Genomic DNA, 22,133 nt, shown 5'->3' with positions numbered 1-22,133 from the left:
CTGTCCCTTCCTACCCCCCCCTTCCTGTCTCAACCTCCTCCCCCCCTCTACGGGCAAATAGGTCAGGGAGACCTATGTGTGGTTGCTACAGTATGTGGAAGTCGCTAACCTCCCTCTCTACACCACCCCAAATTCCTTGTACTCCCCCGTTCTCCCCCATTAAAATACAAAAACATTGCCATACATTACCATATCCCTATACACTTTAGCCCAAGCGCCTCTTTTTTAGCCTCCCTTCTGCGACTTTAATTGCTGCAAAAACTGCTGGGCTTTAATTTCCGACCAAAACATTGATACTCTCCCTCCTGTAAGCACCTTTAGCCTTGCTGGAAATAACAGGTAAGCCTCAGAACCCAGTGACTGAAATGGCTTAATGAGTTGCCTCAATTTCCACCTCCTCTCTACAGTGACATGGCAAAAGTCTGGCCTGGCAAAAAAGGAGGTACCCTCAAATGACCGTCTAATATCTGGCCTTGCCTTCTCCATGAGCTCTTCTCTAAGAAGATAATTCCCAACATATATCAAAATTGCTCTAGGGAGAGGTGGTTTACCTGCCTGCTCCCCTCCACCCCGTCCTTTCTTGATTGTAAAGGGGAACCTGTGGGCCCATTGCACCTCCCTCTCCCATTGCCAGTCTGATTCCGGGAAATCCCCTCGAAGCAGATTTACAACAAATTGCAGAATGTTCTGCCCCTCTGTCCCTTCTTCCACACCTAAGAGGCGAATGTTATTCCGCCACTGACGGTTTTCAAACTCCTCCATCTTCCAGAGCATATCGTCAGACACCTTTTCCTGGTTAATTTTAAACTCCTGCCAGGCTCCCATGTCGTCCTCCAATCTTCCTGTTCTCTCTTCTACCTCAGTGACCCTATTTGCCATGCCATCATACAGTTTGTTAACTTTCTTCAGAGTGTTATGTATTTTTTTCGCCGCATGTCTCGCCCTTCAACTTTCGGCCCTAGCCTCACCTTGAATTTGCTTCAGCGTGTTGGTAATCATATCAAAAGGGCCTGAAGCTGTGCCGAATTATTCTCCTCATAAGTCTGTGAGGTGACCGAGTAGTCCCAGAGAAGCTTCTTCCCCACCCTGGTTGGTGACCCTAATCCTGAAGCCTGTTTTCTTCCTTTAGTCCATTTCTTCTTCTGTGTACTTCCTTTCCCTGACATACTGGAGGTCGAAAGTGACCCATCCTCCTCCTCCTCTGTCCCAGTCTCGCTTGTAATTGAGACATCCGTATCCTCATTAACAGAATCGAAGCAGTCTCCCTCTACTGAGCCTCCTTCAGCCTCTCCACATTGTTCGGTAACGAACTCTTCTTTGCCAGGCTGGCCTTGCTACCCCATGAGCTCCCTGCTTTCAGTTCGGCCTCGACCTACATTAGGGCCTCAAGCATGTCTGCACTCCCTGCTGTGCCAGTCCCTAGCCCCACATTCACCAAGCTACACACTAAGGCATTTGCCCCTCCGGTATGGGTAGCCTTACCCAGGTTCCTGTCTGCCTCGTGGGCCGCTGAAGTCTCCATTGTCCTGCTTGCGCTCGCCGGGCTTCCAGCAAGCTCACCGCCACCGCCGCCTCCACCCGAGCCTGAAGCTGAGTCTGTGTTCAAGCGTTGCCTAATAACGACCAGCACCGCGTCAGAAGCGGCGATCTCTGTAGCGTCCCCGAGGACGCTTTCCTCCCGGGCTAAACCTTCCTCGAACTGCTGCCCGATTTTTGGGGTAAAGACTTCCATCAGGGTGGGCTGCCGAAGCGCAACATCCTTGCCTCGTGCCAGCCCCCCTATCTTCTGCTTCTCCACGTCCGATGTTTCCGATGGTGCTACTGCTGTAGGAGTCCCGTCCTCGGGTTGCTCCCCCCTTGCTGGTGCTTTGCCTCGCAATTCTGCCTTTTTCCCCTTAGATGCTGGTGTCGGTGCAACAATCTTCCGGATGGCACCCGATTTCAGGGTCGCAGGTACGACCTCCTTCCTTACGATATCGGGTCGGTGCTTTACCACCGCAGAGTCCGGCAGAGATTTCCCCTTCTCCTTCTCCTTCTCCAACCGCTGCGGTCGCGGAGGCATCCTCCTGAAGTACTTCACCTCCCGAATTGCTCCAAGTATTCCAAGAGCACTCGCCACCTTCAGATGCAGGCCCCCGGGACCGAGTCTTTTTAGCGATGCTCTCGTAACAGCGAAGGCTTTTCTGTATCAGGAGCTCAAACGCCATCAGGGAGAACACACATCTTTTCAGGTAAGAGCCATCAGGGGGATATAGTAGAGAGAGGTCTCGCAGCGACTGCTCACCACAGCCTGTCGGCAGCCATCTTGCCTCGCTATTCTAAACTCAACCCATTCCTGATCCCTAATAACCCCTTTCTTTGCCAAAACACCACACATCTCTGACCCCTTAAAACTCCTCACCACACCCATACTTCACCCATTCCTAAACCCTAAAAAAAAACTCCCCACTCTTACAAACCACCCACCCATTACTCCTAAAATCCCCTCACTGACCGTAAACTCTACCTATACCTGAACCCTAAAAACCCCTTTCTGCATATAAACTCCATTTATCCCTGAATCCTTAAAATACCTCACTACCCCAAACTCCACTCAATCCTGAACTCCAAAAATTCTTCACAAACACTAACCTTTACTATCACTGAACCCCGAAACCCCTTTGTTACCTGTACACTTTACCTAAAAACAGTGCATACCCTGAAACTCCACTCATCCATGAACCCTAGCAACCCCTCACTCCCCCTAAACTCCTCCCATTTATAACACCTAAAGAAACCCACAGCACCACTAACCTCCACCCAAACCTGAACCTTGAAACCCCCATTACTGTGCATGAGCTCCACCCATCCCTCGCCCCTAACAACTCCTTATCACCCCTAAACATTACCGATCTGTGAACCCAAAAACTTCTCACTAGTCCTAAACTCCACCCAAGTTTAATGTAATTTGGGATTTTTCCTTAAAATTATCTTTTCTTCATATTGTTTCCTTTATATTTTGATTTATTTGTATTTCCTTAAAATTGTCTCTCATTAAAATTGATTTTCCATTGTTTGGTTTCCTCTAATGTGGTTTCCCAGCTTTCGCCCCAGGAAATTCGTGCTCCCTTATTTGAAGAATAGCTTAGATTTTGAATCACATTGGTATCTTTGTCCCCATACAGATGATATTCGAAGCTACTTATCAAAGGGTTGTGATCACTCACGCAGTTGGTCAAAACCTTAGAGGCACGAGGTCTGTGGATAATAATACTAAGTTGATTTTACTGCCATTCCTATAGTCTACAAATGTCGGAAAGTGGGTGGTTTCCTCCTGAATAAATTTGAAGAGAAAAACATGTTACTACTAATCATAAGCTTTAATATCTCCCCTTAAGGGGTATGAACAAAGTGCAAGGTGTCTTCACACCTGAACATTTTTTTATAGAAAAACATTCATGTCCTCAATTACATGAACGGCCTGCTTGGTAAAAATATATATATATATTCACTGAAAAAAACATAGGTTTCAGGGACGTTATAGTTAGTTGAACATTTGACTCATATAAAACCTGAGAAATTTGTCTGTTATAGTTAGTTGAACTAACTATAACTCGCGCGCCCGCAATGCACTGCCGATGATGTCACATATTACATCACTCATGACATTGTAAGTGACATCACTCATGACATCACTGATGACATCTCAAATGACATCACTCATGACATCATCCAGTGAATGTGTGTTACTCTAAAGGTTAAATATGTTTTATATATATATACACCAAGGTGTATTGAAGAATGAATGCATTTACAAGTGCCTAAAGGAATTATTTCGTAGGTGCGTTACTGACTGTATAAGTGAGTTATTAAATGTGTCTTACTGAATGCATCGGTTAGTGACTAAACTGTGTAAAAGTCTGTATTAGTCTCTCCATTGGTGCGTAAGCAACTGCATGGGTTGCTGAATAGCTACATGAGTTTCTATATAGGTTATTGATTTGTTGTCTGAGTATGGGTCCCTGAGTGTCTGTGTGAGTGGGTGCGGGGGGAGTGTATGAGTCTGTGAATAGATGACTGAGTGGGTGATTCAGTGGTTGTATGGATTAAAAAGTGCATCTGGGAAAGACTGTATGGGTGAGTTAGTGTGTGTATGGGTGTGTTTGTGAGTGAATGAATGTCTCAGTGGTATATCTGTGACTAACTACATACATTTTAAGGCACTTTATGTGAGAGTTGGAGTATATAAATGAGTATACGTGAGACTAAGTTATTTGAAGAGTGCGTGAATAAATAAGTGTCTGCTTCTATCATTTGTTGTATAAGACAGTAAATATGTGTTAGTATCTGTATAAATAAGTGATGTGGTATGTCTAAAAATAAAGAAGTTGGTGTGTATAACTGTATACATGAGTAAATGGGTATGAGATTGATTCTTTGCTTTACTGACTAGGTGTGTGAGTAACTCTATGGATGAGTGGCTGAGTGTGACTGCATGTATAGAAGTATCAGTGCATATTATAGTCCTCTATTGAAGAGTAACTACAAGTATAAGTGACTGGATGTGTGTGTAGACCTAGGAAATAGTGAGTGGTATATAGTATATGGCATTCTTGTGTGTACAGTTTCAAAAATAGTAGTCTGCATTTAAGAATGGTGTATCAAAGTTTATATTGGAGCATCAGTATGTGCATCAGATTATCACGTGGATGATGTCATAAGTGATGTCATCATTGATGTCATTTGAGATGTCATCAGTGATGTCATCAGTGATGTCATTGGCCATGTCATGAGTGATGCAATATATGACATCATCAGCAGTGCATTGCGGACACGTGAGTTATAGACAGATCAACTGACTATAACAGGCGTATTTCTCTGGTTTATATGAGTCAAATGTTCAACTAACTATAACGTCCCTGAAACGTATGGTTTTTAGTGAATTTCTAAGGTTTTCTAAATGGTAATTCCTAACTATAACATCTGTAAAACCTATGGTTTTTTCAGTGAATTTCAAAGGCTTTTTAAATATTAATTTCATAATTTAATGTTTATAAAACCTATATTTTTTCTATTTTTTTTAAATATTTTGAAACTCTATTAGACTTCTTTTTTCAACTTTAAAAATTATGTAATGTTTTATATCTTCCCAAAAAAAGTATATATATATATACTTTTTTTTTTAGAAAATTGCACTCCCATACCAGTAGCATACCAAGCTCCATCACCACGCGAATCCGATCCAACATATTGCTAAACTCGTAAAAGATGTGCATTTCGTATCCGACAAGTTTGTGGCACTGCGTCCCGCGTAACATCATATATGCATGAAGGCGCCCGCGCTGCTACTTTGGTATCCAAAGGGTACGCAGTACAAAGCCATGCTTTACGTCATGTACATATGGGGTTATGCCCATTGCGCGTTCCATATGCGACGAGTACACGCTGTCGGGCCCTGTGCTACGTCACACACATATAGTGTTGCGCCAGGTACGCCATTCCCTCGGTTTTTTTTTGTCTCAAAAGTATATCTAAATAACTTTAAAAAGTATATGAGAGCAAGCGATAATCTAAAATATTTTAACCATTTATATATTTCTAACTGTAATAAACTTATATTATGATAAATATATTTTGTCAAAATCGTGTCGGGTGCGGCCTCCTTGCACACTCGGTGCGCCATTGCCTTATGACCTTAAAAAAAACCATTTGATTGCTTCATAACATTTCCCATTGTAACAGTTGGAGGACCCCACCCATTTTACTCATTCTCTCTACAGCGTTTGATGAGAGACACCTCTTCTGCTTAGAGAGCTTTTTTGAAAAGTTTTTTCCTGTATACACATATCTTATACTACACACAACATGCAACGATCATCTTGATCAATATTTCTGGTCTGTACGTTAGCCTTCCACGTGTTATGGCCATGCATCTCAAACGTTACATCAAAAAACAAATGTGTGTTACACAATGCCCCATATGTGTGTGTGTGTGCACATTATTGTGCTCCCTTTCGGCCTGGGTGTTGGTGGCTCTAAGAAGTATCAGAAGCCAAGGGCAAAGTGCACTTCCTAGATCACATGTGACAAACAGTAAACAGCAATGTGTAGACTTATTTTGCTGTACTCTCTGTTATCAGGCTTTACCATTATAGTAGTGTGTTATATGTGAGACTTTCAGATTCACGTTTGACATATATTGCTTAACTGTAATGAGCGTTATCACTGTATATGACGTAGCCTCACTGCTGATCCCCCATCCATCTGAGCACATTCACATGTGTATGCTTCGTGATAGCAACACTTTCAATAATATCGCACACCATTGACATGCCTGTCAGCGCATATCCACAACGTTGACAACGACATGTGATGTTCACCATTCAATCTTTTCGGACATCATCTCATTAGTAGGGAGTTGCCGCCCTCCCAACACATGCTACATTATTGTAAATTGCGCATTCTGCGACGTTAAAACTACAAAAGAAACACACATAAGTACACTTCCTAGCCAGGCACGAACTGAACAACGCAGAGGTCCCCAGAATAATTATTAATACCTCTACGCTGGCCTGGCGTATCCAAGCCCAGCCCACTTTGCGTACGTATAAATAGGATAACGACGATGCCACATGTCCCACTTCTTCCACACTACCTCAGGTGATATGGCCGCATCCACCTCGCATATCACAATGTGCAATAAAAAAAAGGGATCCATGAGGTGTACACCATCCTGCCAATCAACACTGGTTCTAAATTGTGAACCCTACTGACCGTCATCTTTCCAAAAGAATCGATGAGGTGTACACCATCCTGCAATCAACACTCCATCTGAATTGTGAGCACTGCTGCCCGTAGTGTTTGCACACACAACAATGACAGCAGTTGAGCATTGAGGCCTGGGTGCACAGGGGCTCCAATTGAGCGCAGTGCAGCGGGAGGGGTGGAGTACATCAGCCTGGCTGTGCAAGTGCAAACAATCGATGTTGCCGTGGGTAATGATGTGATCTCTGACCTGATTCAGTCTCATCACCGTTTCATTTTAAAGACTTGTTGCACCGTACTGTAGGCCTGAGCCAGCAGGCAGTGCTGCCCTAAAGACATGTGGTGTTGGCTTTTGGGGCACTGACGGGAGCTCATTACTAAGTGTACATGCATTCTGGCTTCCGCCACTGCATTACACGCGCACATTATGCTTCTAGCATGTGCTCTGTTCCTTTATATCTGAACCTTCGTATAACATATTATTATTTAACCTTGTGTATTGTCGTGCACTCCAACTCCTCTTTGAACCACGATTACCACTAACAGTTGGTAGATAGTGCTTCCAAAACGAAGGATGCACTCAACTGGTGTTTTCTATTAAGCTTGAAATAACCTTCATTTACCTCCAGACGTGTCCACCATTAAATTATTTCTCCCTTTTCAGACACTGAATTGATGGACCCAAAATTGGCAGAGCGGGAGCTCACCCCGCAATGATGCCCTGGGCATTCTGACGCCTTCCATCGTGGTATCAAGACACCGTCCCTGACCGGAGACCTGCTCTCCTACCCTACAAATGTACCCCAGATTCGGAGCTTGCACCAACAAGTCGTTGGACACACCGATGGTGGCAGGTAAGCAGTGAAGCCTCGGTGCGCAGAAGCTGCAATTGAGCACAGTGTGGGGGAAGGGGCTGGGTGCAGCACCCTGGGTGCAGAGGTACAGGCAAGCGACTTTTCCGTAGCTAATAATGTAATCTCTGGCCTCATTCATATTTTTCATTTTAAGGACTTGCTGCACCACACTCTTTCTCGCGGACCCCAGCGTCCTAGACAAATGGGGGACGGGAGGGTAAAATCTGAGGCTGGGTACAGTAGGCCGACGCTCTGTCTCCTCCTCCATCTGTTCTTTTGACTCTCCCTCCCCTTGACCCTCCCATCCACTCCCTCTCCTTCCCATTCTCACTATCCTCCTTTCATTCGGACTACCTTTCTTTACCTCTTCCACATGGCACACATACTTGTGTTTCATTTTTGTCTTGCAGGTTTTGAATGCTGCGTCCACAGGAGTTCAACCCACGTATTTTATTTTATACTGTTGTTTGTTCTAATAAACTTACGTTTCCATTTATTTGTGTTTAAATAAAGGTTATTTTTTATTCCAATAAATAACTGAGTGTATATGTCTTCTTTTTCTGACAACACTTGTCTATACTTTACTGTGAAAATCGTCTGTTTATAGAAGATTATGAGGGAAAACATTTTTAATTTACCGGTGCACCTACCAAACATAATCCAACTGACTATTACACAAATGAAGCATGGGTAATTCTACAACTGCAAGGGTTCTATGAGTGTATCACTTTATAACACCATGAGTACTGCCCCTGTGATTACAGAACCAATAAGGGACTGCCAAGGACCACCGAGGCTTCAGGGACTGCCGAGGCCCACCCTGCATATTTAAGTAAAGCCCCGGAGGGTGGTGATACCCGGACTTCAGTTGGCCTGGAACCCCCCGAACAACTAGTAAACAATTCCGGGTAAGGGAACGGTCCCATAGGCTGCGAAACGTCTCTGTGCCCTCCCGCGCCTAATTTACATGTATCATTAAGATCCCTAGTCCTACAGAGACCCCGCAAGATAATAATAGGATTGGCCATGAAACAATACCCGCCAGGGACCTCATTTAAATGAACGCGTGAGACTCTGCTTTTTTTTCTTCTCTCCCATTTTTACCATCCGGATCCGCTCTATTAAAGTGATACAGGTTTTTCCTCCTCTCTCTTCAACTAGTCAAACAAGGATTTGCTATCACAGGGTGGAAGCCATGCACCCGCCCTCTAATAGCAAACATACATGTCCTGTGGATGCACACCCCGGGACATTGTATGAGTTGCGCCTGGGAAGTCGTGCTCCCTAGGACCATGATCCATTGGTTAGTATAAAAGCATACCAACACTACTTACACACGTGCAGTACATCGACCAGAGTGTAGTGAAGAGGCAGAGGAAGCGCAAAATCTAAAAATATAAATCCTACCAGAGGTCGGATTACATAGTTCAATGCGCCGACGACCCTGGGATGAGTAGAAACAGCTACACAAAGAAAACGTGTCTTCAGCACAAGGCAAGCAATTTTGAGATATTGGTCAGTGTTGCTTTCTTTTTACCTTCTCCCGCTCATCGCCAAATTTATGTAGTGAAGAGGCAGAAAACAGTGGATCCGATAAGTGGATATATTACAGGAAAACAAGACACCTTGAACAGCCACCAACAGGAGCAGACAGCAAGGCAATTGTCTTCTCCAGCACCGTGTACAAACTCCCCAAGTTTCCCCTCATGACAGCCCTACATTCTAACATTACATACTTACATTCTAGTAGAATTACATACTAACATTCTACTATGACTTACATTGGAATACTACACACAGCACATGACTTTACAGCAATGAGCTTGTGGTTTCATCCACAAGTCCTGAGACCGGTAGGGGTGAGTAGTTTGCTGCCCCACTCCCTGTATTCTATAAATGCAAACTAACACTACTTCCACAGGTATGCTACAGCGCCCAGAGCACGCCACTTTACAGCAAAGAGTTCACGATTTAGGCTCACAGTTTAATCCCCGAGTCTTCAGACAAGTAAGAGTAACTACTTCGCTACCCACTCCCTATATACAATAAACGCATACTAACAGTATTTACACAGTTATACTACAGAGGCTAGTATCCTAAAGTGCCCAGAGGCCATCACTTTACAACAATCAGCTCGGTTTCACCCCCACTCTTCACACCAGTAGGCGTGAGTACTTCGCTTCCCATTTCCGGTATAGTATAAACGCACAATATCAATCAGTAGTTCGCTTCCCACTCCCTGTATGGTATAAACGACTACTACCACTACTTGCACATGGATGCTACAAAGACCAGACCACATCACTTGACAGCAATGAGCTCACGGTTTAGGCTCTTGGATTCATACCCGAGTGTAGCACCATATCATATCAGCACCATGTCACTCTCAGCAACACCGCACTTTCAGACCGGTAAGAGTGACTACTTCGCTTTAAACTCCCCCACAGAGATTACTGTGCTTCTACCCTCCTTTCCAATTTGTTTTGCCCTTTTTTCTTCTTACTCGCTTCAACGGAATCACAAAATGGTGACCAACTACTTCGCTTTCCGCTTCCAGTACAGTAGAAACGCACGATAGCGGTCAGTAGTTCGCGTCCCACTCCCTATGTGGTATAAACGCCTACTAACACTACTTGCACACGTATACTACAGCGCCCAGAACCCATCCCTTTAAAGCAATCACCTTGGTTCCATCGCCATGTCTTCATACCAGTAGGCGTGAGTACTTCGCTTCCCGCTTCCCGCTTCCGGTACTGTATAAACGCACAATAGGAGTCAGTAGTTCGCTTCCCACTCCCTGGATGGTATAAACGTCTACTAACACTACTTGCACACGTATGCTACAAAGACTAGACCACATCACTTTACAGGAATGAGCTCACACCTTAAGCTCTCGGTTTCATACCCGAGTATAGCACCATATCATATCAGCACCATGTCAGTCTGAGCAACACCGCACTTTCAGACCGGTAAGAGTAACTACTTTGCTTTGCCTTCCCCCACAGAGATTACAGTGCTCCTACCCTCCTTTTCAACTTTTTTTGCCCTTTTTTCCCTTTACTCGCATCAACGGAATCACAAAATGACGGCCAACACTTACTAGTTGCAACCGCTCCCAGCGATCGCAGCCAATAAGCAGCAAGCTTGTGCTCGTAACACCTCAGCCAATCAAATGGCAGAATTCCCAAATATCGATATCTGTAAATTTAGATATTTCTCAAAAACTACTGAACAGATTTACACCAAATAAAAAAAAGTGTGCTTTCTAGACCCAGACCCTTCTCCCTGCCAAATTTGGGGTAAGTTTCCTATGAAAATTAACATGGAGAAAACACGTTTTGGGACCCCCTTTTATCTCACCCCCAAACTTTTAACATAGGAGCTGATATAAACAAAGAATTAGTTTTGAAAATTTCACGAAGATTCATCAAACGACGCCAAAGTTATAAGCAAAACAAAAAATGCTCTTCCTATGGAAACTTGGTCCTAACTATAACTACCTACTGGCGATCGCCAGTAGGTAATATATATATATATTTATCTATATCTATATCTATATCTATGTCTATATCTATATCTATATTCACTGAAAAACCCATAGGTTTCAGGCCTTATATAGTTAGGAATTAGCATTTAAAAAACCTTTAAAATTCACTCAAATAACTATAAGTTTTAGGGGTGTTATAGTTAGCTGGACATTTCACTCATACAAAACCATTGAAATTGCTCCTATATAGTTAGTTGTACTAACTATATTTCGCGCACCCGCAATCCACTACTGATGATGTCACATATTACATCATTCATGACATGGTCAGTGACATCACCGATGACATCTCAAATGACATCACTGATGACATCATCCAGTGAATGTGGTTTGCTTCGTTATTTAAATATGCATTATATATATAGCAATTTGCATTGAAGAATGAGTGGATATATAAAAATAAATATTTGGATGGAGGATTTAGTAGCAGTGTAATTGACTGTTTACATGACCAATTTATAGTGTCTCACTAAATATAGTGGATAGTGACTAAACTGTTTGAATATCTCAATCACTTTGTCAGTTGTTGTGTAAACTGGTTCTCCAGTTGGTTACTAGCTATGTGAAAGTCTGTATTAGTTATTGATTAGTTAACTGAGTATTTGTATGGGAGAGTGAATGTGTGTGTGGTTCGGTGGGGGTGTGACTGCCCAAAGATGTGTGAATAGTTGATTCACTAGATATATGAAGTTAAAACTACAAGTTCTAACAGTTGTTTGGGTGAGTGAATATCTTTATGGGTGTGGTGATGAGCAAATATATTTCTTAATGGTACATGTCCAACAAACTAGAAAAATAAAAGGCAGTGTATGTGTCAGTTGTTGTATATTAATAAGTATACATAAGACTCAATGATTGTGTGAGTGACTGTATGGATAACTTTATACTTGTAATAATGATTTTATTATTCACTAAGTATGACTTACTATCTAAATGAATAGATGAAGTTGTGTTTGGATAAGTGTGTAGCTAAGTAAATATGTAAGTATGATCCATTGTTTGCATAAGTGAGTAGGATGACTTCATATGTGAATAGGATGTGTGCTGGTGTGTAATGTCGATTTAGGTGTATAAGTATTTTTGATAGTGTTCTATTGTTCATTGACAGCATGTATGAGTGAATCTACAGGTAAGTGATTAGATGTGTGTATACATCTATGAATCACTGAGTGGGTTTTTAGATACTTGTATTGCTGTAACAATGGATTCAAATATGATACTCTGTATTTTACAAAGAGTGATGAAAGATTTTACTAGTGTATGAAAAGGTGTATGTGATTGTCACGTGGATGATGTCATCAGTGATGTCATCAGTGATGTCATTTGAGATGTCATCAGTGATGTCACTGACCATGTCATGAATGATGTAATATGTGACATCATCAGCAGTGGATTGCGGGTGCGCGAAATATAGTTGTTACAACTAACTATATAGGAGCATTTTCAATGGTTTTGTATGAGTGAAATGTCCAGCTAACTAATAACACCCCTAAAACTTATAGTTTTTTGAGTGAATTTTAAAGGTTTTTTAAATGCTAATTCCTAACTATATAAGGCCTGAAACCTATGGTTTTTTCAGTGAATTTCAAAGTTTTTTTTAATGCTAATTCCTAACTATATAAGACCTGAAAGCCCACCAGGAATCTCCAGTATGCGCTAGGGGACTGCATTGCAGAGAGGTGTCTCATGAAGCCACGCCCCTTTTTACACCTCTCTGCAACGCAGCCCAGTGCATGTTTGAAGAGGGGGAACTAATTCCCCTTGCATACTGGGGGCCCCTGGGGGCCAACTAGCCCACCTTGAAATTCCAGTATGCGCCAGGGGGCTGCATTGCAGAGGTGTAATGAGGCTATGCCCCTTGTTACACCTCTCTGCAACGCAGCCCCCTGGCGCGTTTGCAGAGGGGGAACTAATTCCCCTTGCATACTGGGGATCCCTGGGGGCCAACTAGCCCACCAAGAGTCTCCAGTATGCGCCAGGGGGCTGCATTGCAGAGAGGTGTAATGAGGCCACACCCTTTTTTACACCTCTCTGCAACGCAGCCCCCGTGCATGTTTGAAGAGGGGGAACTAATTCCCCTTGCATACTGGGAGTCCCTGGGGGCCAACTAGCCCACCTGGAACCTCCAGTATGCGCCAGGGGGCTCCATTGCCCAGAGGTGTAATGAGGATATGCCTCTTTTTACACCTCTCTGCAACGCAGGGAACTGGCGCGTTTGCAGAGGGGGGACTAATTCCCCTTGCATACTGGGGGTCCCTGGGTCATATCTGCCCAAACGCCAAAATTCCGAGCGATTGAAAATGACTTTTCTTGAGAAACGTTTGGATTTGGATTATCATGTCCTATACTTTGGAATTTTTGAAAGACTGACTTTGAGGATGCTATAAATTACTCAAGTCTGCCCGAATTGTGTGGGTAAAATTCATACCTAGTCATTTTGAATAAGAATGTACTTACCTCTCATCTAACATTTGCAAGAAATATCTAGTTATATGACAACAGGCTACCGACATGACTTGAAGGAAATAAGAACGCCCTGAAGAAGTTCTGTTGTACAGAACGAAACGCGTCAGCTGGCTGTGGTAAATAAACTTAAGGAAAATAAAAGCATTTGAATATACACCAAGATTCAGTGCATCAATAAGGACTCTAAGTGATATGATTTGATTGGACTTATTGTGCAAGTGGTGCTGTGCCAAACTTTGGAATATTCTCCACTACTCTCTACTACTTACTCTCTACTACTCCACTACTCTCTAATACTCACTCTCTACTACTCATTCTCTACTACTCTACTACTCTCTACTACTCTCTCTCTACTACTCACTCCCTACTACTCACTATCTACTACTCTCTACTACTCACTCTCTACTACTCTCTACTACTCACTCTCTACTACTCTGTCTCTACTACTCACTCTTTACTACTCACTATCTACTACTCTCTTCTACTCACTCTCTACTTCTCACTCTCTACTACTCTCTACTACTCACTCTCTACTACTCTCTCTCTACTACTCTCTACTACTCACTATCTACTACTCACTCTCTACTACTCTCTACTACTCACTCTCTACTACTCTCTCTCTACTACTCTCTACTACTCACTCTACTACTCACTCTCTACTACTTTCTACTATTCTCTCTCTCTGCTACTCACTCTCTACTACTCTCTACTACTCACTCTTTCCTACTCTCTACTACTCACTCTCTACTGCTCTCTACTACTCACTCTACTACTTACTCTCTACTGCTCTCTACTACTCACTCTCTACTACTCACTCTCTACTACTCTCTACTACTCACTCTACTATTCACTCTACTACTCTCTACTAAAATCAGCTGTATTGGCGGTTAGAGAACCTGTGAAGGGAGGGGATAGTCTGACATCCCCTAACCGACGTGCGGTACGGGGCAGGTCGAGTCGACCTACTAAAGATATAATGCAGGGCCCTAACGTTGAGTTGCCCCCCGATTCTGTGCCCTTTGTGGTCGTGCTTACTGGCGTCCCAACTCTAGAGGATGGTAAAAGGGAGGGATATTCCCAACTAAAAAACAAAACACTGCACTGGCTGGGACTAAATAGACCACTCCCATACTATGTCAATGGAGAGATCGTTCACGTCAGGCGCATCTCTTGGTTAGGTAGTAGGGAAAAAAACTTAAAGGGAGACCTCATAGTTATAAACTTTAGAGATCCTGAGGCAGTCAGATTTATACTGAACGGGTCTTCGGGGAACTCGAGCAGTGCAATAGTTCCACACAATTTAACCTTCTTCTATCCAAGATCCCTTGTGTGCCCCCCCTTCTTCCCAGGAGGCTTAGCTGATACACAGCACAATATGTATATGCCATCCATTAACAGTTACATGGGACAGGCCATTAGACCTTTGCCCATTAGGAAAGACCTTGGGTGGAATACAGTGCCTGCTAGAAACTATGGTATGCCACCAGGGAGGTTGGAACAAGCGTATGGGGACAGGAGAATGGACCATCTGATTCCTTTCACCCCGCTAGAAACATCCAACAGATTTAATATCTTTTCCTGTTTCGATGGGTGCGATTGACAGCTGGGGGAATCTGTTGACAGTCCATCGGGTACGTTCATCCCCAGACTTAACCCGTTATCAGAAATAGTACATGAGTGGCCCTTATCTGCCTTACCTACCGACCCCAAATCTGTTCTCCCTTCTGTTGATTGTTGTACACTTGCTGAGGGATCCGAACAGGGGTTATCCGTTGGTTTAAACGATGACAAAGCCATTCCTGGTGATTTACTTCCTCCAGTCTCGCCTGCAAGCTTTCCACCTCCTTGCTCTGACGCCAGCCTCACTCTTTGTACACCATACCCTGCCACTCCTGGCCCGGCAGGAGTGGGGAAGAAGGTATCCAATCTGTGTTTGCCAAAGTTACGGATAAGTTCTTGGAACATTGCAGGTCTCGAATCAAAGTTAGACTTGCCGGATTGGGGGACCTTTATTGACCTCTCTGACATTTGGACATTTCAGGAAACCTGGGCTCTTGGGCCAATTTTTCATGCTGGGTTTTTGAATTACTCTAGACCTGCTATGAAGGGTGCAAGGGGTAGACCAGTGGGTGGCCTAGCTATCTGGGTGTGCCAACATGCGGGTGTAACAGTGGAGGAGTTCCCACTGGTTAATCCCGACATGTTGGCCATACGGGTAACCTCGTCCTCTGGACTAAATATGGTGATTGTAAATATTTATATGCGGGGTGTCCAAGGGGGAAAATGCTCTCCTGTTGCTCTGGTGTTGGACGGATTCCTAAGCTCACTACCGGTGAACACAAACAGGGTGGTACTGGGGGATTTCAATACCTGTTTTGAACCCATGGGGTTGGACGATGGTCTGCTTACCGAGGATGAGGATTCCCTGTGGGGTATTCCGGGTCTGGAGTTACAACCCATCAAGAAATGGTCTCAATCAGCCATATTTTTAAAGGGTCTTTGTATGAACCAGGGAATGCGTGCAGTCAATGGGCGTTTGAAGTCCAACAGGATGGGGGCAATGACTTTTGATAATGGCAGATCCGGCTCTCGCATTGACTATATCCTGGCGAACGTGGAAATGTGGCCCAGTTTGCTGGATATGGTGGTTGTTAATAGAGCTGAAAGTGACCATAACCCATTGGTTCTATCAATCGAAGAAGGTGCCTTTGCAGTGCCCACGGCGGCAGAGGCGTCCCTGCCGCAGGTTCTAATAATCAACAATGGAAGAAGGGTTAGTTGCCCCAAAATAGCCCTGGATGAGGAGGTCCTGTTAAGGATTAGAACCATGCTGAGGGATACATTGACCCAAATCAGCAGGCTTAGCCAGGAGTCGGCCCTTCTGGATAATATTACTTTACTACACAGGGATCTTTTCTTAAATCTCAAAACCTTCTTCATCAAACCTACGGGCCCTAGTAGGAATAAGCAAAAGCCCCTAACCTGGTACGATAGCGCCTGTAGGGAATCACAAAAGGAGCTACACGCGGCTCTAAGGTCAAGAGACCAGTTCCTAATCCGCTGTTGCAGGGCCACCTACAAAGTTGTGCAGGCCACTGCTAAGAAGAATTGGGATGAGACCCGCTGGAAGGATTTGCTGGAGGCTTGCCAGAGTAATAATATGATCAAATTCTGGCGGCAGCTTAAATGGGGCAATCGACCACAAGATAGATCCCCCACAAATAGTGTTGAGCCAAGGGAATGGGTTGAGTACTTCGGGAACCAATTCAAAGAGAATGTTTCCAGCCCCGCCAACCTGAAGCACATCACCACCAATGAAGCCTTGGTTTTCACGCCTACCGAAGTGAGGGCGGTGCTAAGGGTTATCCCGGGAGGCAAAGCGCCAGGTCCCGACTGCATACCAGCTGACATGTTTAAGCAGGAAGAGGACCTCTGGGTCCCATATATTGTTTTCTTGGCAAATGCATTGGCAAGGGGTGCGAAAGTCCCCGAATCATGGCTTGGGGCGGAGATCCTCCCCATTCATAAGAAGGGGGACCGCTCAGTAACGGCCAACTATCGACCCATAAGCCTCATCGATGCAGTACAAAAGATTGTGGCCAGCCTTCTTTTGGGTAGGATCCAGATTTGGATTTCTGACCATGATGTTTTAAGCCCTATTCAGGCGGGTTTTCGGCAACATATGGGGACCCTAGAGCAATTCTTTAGATTTATGCTATTATATTGGAAGGTGGTCCTTCTTGGGGGAGGCCTGTTGTTTGCGGCATTTGTGGACCTCAGGTCAGCTTTCGACCTTGTACCCAGGACTAAGTTATGGGAAGTTCTGCTGGATCTTGGCATGCCCAAAGAGTTGGTGGTGTTGCTGATTAATTTGCATACAAATACGTACGCCAAAGTAAGATGGGGTGGCCATGGGGAAGTTACTGATAGCTTCAAAGTTGCTAAGGGGGTCAGACAAGGGTGTGTGTTGGCCCCGACCCTGTTCTCTTTGTTTATTAATGGGGTGACTAAGTATTTCTCAAATTTTCCAACGGACGCGCCCACACTTGCAGGAAGGAAAATCCCCCTACTCATGTTTGCGGACGACACTCTTATTATTTCCAAAACGAGGCAGGGATTGCAGTCCGCCCTGGCTCGGTTTGAGTGTTTTTGAAGCGATCATGAGTTAGAGGTGACTGTTAATAAGACCAAATTTATGGTTTTGCGAGGCCCCAAGGCTGTGAAGGCCAAGGTGTCAATGTGCGGCGCCATTGTGGATCAAACGGAGGTCTTCACATACTTGGGTGTCACACTAAGTGAGAACTTGAGCTGGAAACCACAAATGGACATTATGACCTTGAAACATGGGCAACTTGGGGGAGCCTTATTGAAGGAGTATGCTAAATCTCTCACCAAACCCATGGCACCGCTTGTTAAAATTTATGGTTCCAAGGTAATTCCTGCAACTATCTATGGGGCCGAGCTGTGGGGGTATAGTGATCTTTCCTCCTTGAGGGTGGCTCAGAACAGGTTCCTGCGAATGGCAACTGGCCTCCCACAATCGACACCCTGTTTACCCTTGCAGCTAGACCTAGGTGTCAAATCCATTGAGGATGAGGTACAGTTTAGACCACTGGCGTTTTGGCGGCGTCTGTGGACTACACCGGAATTATCCCTGTTTGCTGAAGCCATCGATGATGTGAGGGGTCTTGAAGGGTCTCACAGGGTACCCTGGTTTTGCCACCTCAGAACACTCCTGAAAAATTTAAACCTGGAGGCACTATGGGTTGATCCTGCAAGTGCGACTTTTCCTACAAAAAGGGCACTTAAGGATATCTACTGGCACTGGATCACTGAGAGGAGAACTGCTATGAACAATGGTCCGACCATGACACTGGAATTTTTGGTTGTAAAAGATGTCCCTAAATACGTAGCCTATTGGGACTTAATCACCAAGCCACACGATCGCAAATTGTACCACCAACTACGAGTGGGTTCGCTACCCGTGCGGGGGCTAACGCACTCTTGGTCAATTGGTGGCAGTGATAAGTGCCCTTTCTGTGTAACAGCAGTAGAGAATATCGAACATTTCTTTTTCTGCTGCCCCATGTATTTGCTACCCAGGAAAGTTTGGCTTTTACCAGTTTGTCAGTTAATAGGGACCAGATCTGCTGTTGCAGCGTTTAGAATTCTCAAAACTGATACCTCCCCTTCCATCGCTATTGGTGTAGCAAAATTTGTGAGCAGGGCATGGTTAATCCGAACCGGTAACCTTGGCAAATGAAGTTTCCATTGTACTGTTTTTAAAGTAAGATATCTTTATGTAGCAAGGGGCCTTTTTGTTCATCATTGTCTATAAATTTAATACTTTTTTTATCATGGTTTTAAATTGTAAAGTATTTATTATCTTATATGCAAAATGCTTATTTTTTATATGTATATGTATTTGTCTTTTATGATGCAAATCGAATAAAGACCTCTTGACTGACTGACTGAATAAGAATGTACTTACCTCTCGTCTAACATTTGGAAGAAATATCTAGTTATATGACAACAGGATACCGACATGACTTGAAGGAAATAAGAACGCCCTGAAGAAGTTCTGTTGTACAGAACGAAACGCGTCAGCTGGCTGTGGTAAATAAACTTAAGGAAAATAAAAGCATTTGAATATACACCAAGATTCAGTGCATCAATAAGGACTCTAAGTGATATGATTTGATTGGACTTATTGTGCAAGTGGTGCTGTGCCAAACTTTGGAATATTCTCCACTACTCTCTACTACTTACTCTCTACTACTCCACTACTCTCTAATACTCACTCTCTACTACTCATTCTCTACTACTCTACTACTCTCTACTACTCTCTCTCTACTACTCTCTCTCTACTACTCACTCCCTACTACTCACTATCTACTACTCTCTACTACTCACTCTCTACTACTCTCTACTACTCTGTCTCTACTACTCACTCTTTACTACTCACTATCTACTACTCTCTTCTACTCACTCTCTACTTCTCACTCTCTACTACTCTCTACTACTCACTCTCTACTACTCACTCTCTACTACTCTTCTACTCACTATCTACTACTCACTCTCTACTACTCTCTACTACTCACTCTCTACTACTCTCTCTCTACTACTCTCTACTAGTCACTCTACTACTAACTCTCTACTACTTTCTACTATTCTCTCTCTCTGCTACTCACTCTCTACTACTCTCTACTACTCACTCTTTCCTACTCTCTACTACTCACTCTCTACTGCTCTCTACTACTCACTCTACTACTTATTCTCTACTACTCTCTACTACTCACTCTCTACTACTCACTCTCTACTACTCTCTACTACTCACTCTACTATTCACTCTACTACTCTCTACTACTCACTCTCTGCTACTCTCTCTACTGCTCTCTACTACTCTCTACTACTCACTCTCTACTCTATTACTCACTCTCTTCTCTCTACCTCTCTACCTCTCTCTACTTCTTTCCCTACTAGTCTCTACCTCTCTACCTCTACCTCTCTACCTCTACCTCTCTACCTCTACACCTCTACCTCTCTACCTCTCTCTGCACGCACACATATACACATATATATGCATATATATGCATATGCATTTATGTATGTGTATATACATATATACATACATATATAAACATATATAATCTGCATATCTATATAAATACAAATATAAATGCATGCATACATATACATATATGCATACATATGCATGTTATTTACATGAAAGTTTTAAAAACACTAATAAAAGCAAAGCTAAAAAGCCACCTCATTACAAACAGAATGGCTTTAACTTAAACGAGGGCGAGATCTATTGCATTTTTTTTAATGCTTGTTTACTTTGGTTCCATCAAGAAGGCATTCAGATGTGTCACACATTTGCCATAAATTCTGAATGTTAGCACTCTAGTTGCTCATTAGATCACTGTGGTAAAGCTACTGCTCACCAGGGAAGTCTGCTGCTAAACATACTTTCTATGGCAAAACTTTGTTCCTTTTTAAATTAAATGTTTTCAGACTTACCACTTCATTCCAATCAAGATGGCTTATGGTGTGCCATACTTTTGTCATAAGTAAGACTGTTAGCGCTCTAGTTGTTCTTTAGAACACTCTGGGACATTCTGTCATTGGGCTATACTTGGGCTACATCTGGGTGATATTTGGGCTAAATTTGGGCCATTTTGTCTTTAGTGGCCATCTTGGGAGATTGCATGTCAGAATTGTTTAATGAAATAGAAGAGGATTTGGGAAGTCACTCAAAATGTGCCCTCATTTTTCTTTCTGCAGCACTAATCATACTTTCTATGGCAAAATATACCCCCTCATTTTGTTCCTTTTTAAATTAAATGTTTTAAGAGTTACCACTTTATTCCAATCAAGATGGCTTCAGGTGTGCCATACCTTTGTAATAAGTAGGACTGTTAGCGCCCTAGTTGTTCTTCAGAACACTCTAGGAGGCTGCAGTAGAACACAAAGGAATCAACTGACAGTCTATGTCCTTGTTGGATGTACATGTTTTACTGAGAATGTCAGACTTCATTCTCACATGACTGAGAAAGATAATGTGAATTTACAGAAAATATGCTTTCAGTTTAACTTATAGATCCCCTTCCAAACCACTGTGGGAAAAGCATGAGACAATAGTTTTCTTTCAAACATGATTCATGATATCCCAGCAGAAGGCTTTTTCACATGGTAAAATCACCTTAGAACACACCACAATTCCTAAAATGAGTATGGTACCATCAACAAATGATTTATAATGTAACTTAAGTCATAAAACCCCCTATTAACTACAATGCTTTTTAATGAGGTGCTATCATGTATATTGGCCCCAAGATGGCTGCCAACACTTCTTGGATGAAGTGCTGACAGCCCATCAGATCTCACAATGAGATGTGTGGTTAGGCTCCGCCCAGATATATATGTGTTTTTGAAGTTGATTTTCATAAAAACCACTGGAGCAATTTTCACCAAATATAGCAAAGGCACTTCTGCCTACCAGTCCCTACAATTTTGCCAAGTTTGGTGTAATTCCGTTCAGCGGTTCGGGCTGTAGCCTTGTCAGAAAGTCCTATGGAAATTAACATGGGTAAAACACGTTTTGGGACCCCCCTTTTTTCTCAGCCCCCACTTCACGAATCTCCCCGAAACTTTCAGGGAAGGAGTGCAGCGGAGCTGGCCAAAAGTTTGGATTATTACACGCAAATTCCTCAACCGGCGCCAAAGTTATACCCAATAGAATGTTGCGGATTTCCTATGGTAGCTAGGTCCTAACTATATATACCTACTGGCTATCGCCAGTAGGTAATATATATATATATATATATATATATATATATATATATATATATATATATATTACCCCAAGATGCCTCTGTTTATAGGACGCCACTCCACCAGGAAGATACGTTTCAAACCTCTTTATTTGCAAGGAGCTGCATTCAGCATGCTCTCACTGGAGAGAGCATGCAAATTGGTAAATGAAAAGCTGCAGTGATGTCGTCATTTGCCTAATT

At 43.3% G+C, this 22,133-nt stretch overlaps 1 long non-coding RNA gene across 1 annotated transcript in view; it reads left to right on the top strand.

Moving 5' to 3' along the window:
- Nucleotides 1-8,132, top strand: part of LOC144792959 (uncharacterized) — a 171,359-nt gene extending 163,227 nt beyond the window's left edge. The window contains exons 2-3 of the long non-coding RNA XR_013602644.1: nt 7,409-7,598; nt 8,009-8,132. This is a non-coding gene — a long non-coding RNA (uncharacterized LOC144792959). The remainder of the gene's footprint in view (nt 1-7,408; nt 7,599-8,008) is intronic.
- The last annotated feature ends 14,001 nt before the right edge of the window (nt 8,133-22,133 follow it).

The sequence above is a fragment of the Lissotriton helveticus genome, chromosome 11, assembly GCF_964261635.1.
Source record: "Lissotriton helveticus chromosome 11, aLisHel1.1, whole genome shotgun sequence".
Taxonomy (NCBI): domain Eukaryota; kingdom Metazoa; phylum Chordata; class Amphibia; order Caudata; family Salamandridae; genus Lissotriton; species Lissotriton helveticus.
Note: the sequence above shows the minus strand (reverse complement) of the source record. Positions and strands in the feature narration are given on the sequence as shown.